The following is a 2,252-nucleotide window of genomic DNA, read 5'->3' on the forward strand; positions in this document are numbered from 1 at the left end:
TTTTAGCTGAATTCTTGCAAATCTGTGACACAGTCAAGACTAATGGGGTTAACCCTGAGGTCTATAGACTGATGCTATTCCCTTTTGCTGTAAGAGACAGAGCTAGAATATGGTTGGATTCTCAACCTAAAGAAAGCCTGGACTCTTGGGAAAAGCTAGTCAATGCCTTCTTGGCAAAGTTCTTTCCACCACAAAGATGGAGTAAGCTTAGAGTGGAAGTCCAAACCTTCAGACAGAAGGATGGAGAATCCCTCTATGAAGCTTGGGAAAGATACAAACAATTAATCAGAAGATGTCCCTCAGACATGCTTTCTGAATAGAGCATCATAGGTATTTTCTATGATGGTCTCTCTGAACTATCCAAGATGTCTTTGGATAGCTCTGCTGGAGGATCTCTTCATCTGAAGAAGACGCCTGCAGAAGCTCAAGAATTGATTGAAATGGTTGCAAATAACCAATTCATGTATACTTCTGAAAGAAATCCTATGAACAATGGGACTAGTCAGAAGAAAGGAGTTCTTGAGATTGACACTCTGAATGCCATATTGGCTCAGAATAAGATATTGACTCAACAAGTCAATTTGATTTCTCAAAGTCTGTCTGGAATGCAAAATGCACCAAACAGTACTAAGGATGCTTCATCTGAGGAAGAAGCTTATGATCCTGAGAACCCTTCCATGGAAGAGGTGAATTACCTAGGAGAACCCTATGGAAATACCTACAATTCTTCATGGAGAAATCACCCAAATCTCTCATGGAAGAATCAAGAGAGACCTCAACAAGGTTTCAATAACAATAATGGTGGAAGAAACAGGTTTAGCAATGGCAAGCCTTTTCCATCATCTTCTCAGCAACAGACAGAGAGTTCTAAGCAGAATACTTCTGACTTAGCAACAATGGTCTCTGATCTAATAAAGACCATTCAAAGTTTCATGAATGAAACAAGGTCCTCCATCAGAAAATTGGAAGGACAAGTGGGTCAGCTGAGCAAGAAGGTTACTGAACTCCCTCCTAGTACTCTCCCAAGTAATACAGAAGAAAATCCAAAAGGAGAGTGCAAGGCCATCAACATGGCCGAATATGGAGAGGAAAGAGAGGAAGAAGACGCCACTGAGAAAGACCCCAGTGGGCGTGCACCACTCTCCTCTGAGTTCCTCAATGAGGAACAATGGGAATCTGAGGCTCAAAATGAGACCATAGAGATTCCATTGGACTTACTTCTGCCATTCATGAGCTCTGATGAGTATTCTTCCTCTGAAGAGGATGAGTATGTCACTGAAGAGCAAGTTGCTAAATACCTTGGAGCAATCATGAAACTAAATGACAAGTTATTTGGAAATGAGACTTGGGAGGATGAACCTCCCTTGCTCACCAAAGAACTGGATGACTTGTCTAGGCAGAAACTGCCTCAAAAGAGGCAGGATCCTGGGAAGTTTTCTATACCTTGTACCATAGGCACCATGACCTTCAAGAAGGCCTTGTGTGACTTAGGGTCAAGTGTAAACCTCATGCCCCTCTCTGTAATGGAGAAATTAGGGATCTTAGAGGTGCAAGCTGCAAGAATCTCATTAGAGATGGCAGACAACTCAAGAAAACAAGCCCATGGACTTGTAGAGGATGTTCTGGTTAAAGTTGAAGACCATTACATCCCTACTGACTTCATAGTCCTAGAGACTGGGAAGTGCATGGATGAATCCATCATCCTTGGCAGACCCTTCCTAGCCACAGCAAAGGCTGTGATTGATGTTGACAGAGGAGAGTTAATCATTCAAGTGAATGAAAAATCCTTGGTGTTTAAGGCCCAAGGATATCCCTCTGTCATCATGGAGAGGAAGCATGAAGAGCTCCTCTCAAAACAGAGCCAAACAGTCAAACTCTAAGTTTGGTATTGGGAGGCTACAACCAAACTCTAAGTTTGGTGTTGAAACCCCACATTCAAACTCTAAGTTTGGTGTTGGGAGGTTTCAACACGGTTCTGAGCATTTCTGAGGCCCCATGAGAGCCCTCTGTCAAGCTAATGACATTAAAGAAGCGCTTGTTGGGAGGCAACCCAATGTTTTATAATTAATTATTTTCTTTTGTTATTTTATCTTTTTTGTAGGTTGATGATCATAAGAAGTCACAAAAACAATGAAAAAAGCAAAAACAGAATGAAAAATAGGAAGAAAAACAGCACACCCTGGAGGAGAAGAAACTGGCGTTCAAACGCCAGTAATGCTAGATGTTGGGCATTTAACGCCCAGTCTGGCACC

The 2,252-nt window shown here is 42.0% G+C and overlaps 1 non-coding gene across 1 annotated transcript; it reads right to left on the reverse strand.

The window, feature by feature from the left end:
• Positions 1 to 203: 203 nt before the first annotated feature.
• LOC130952466 (small nucleolar RNA R71) lies at positions 204 to 311 on the reverse strand. Its single transcript, XR_009074650.1, has one exon. It is a non-coding gene; the product is annotated as a small nucleolar RNA R71 (small nucleolar RNA).
• Positions 312 to 2,252: the final 1,941 nt, after the last annotated feature.

This window comes from Arachis stenosperma, chromosome 1 (assembly GCF_014773155.1).
Source record: "Arachis stenosperma cultivar V10309 chromosome 1, arast.V10309.gnm1.PFL2, whole genome shotgun sequence".
Lineage (NCBI taxonomy): Eukaryota > Viridiplantae > Streptophyta > Magnoliopsida > Fabales > Fabaceae > Arachis > Arachis stenosperma.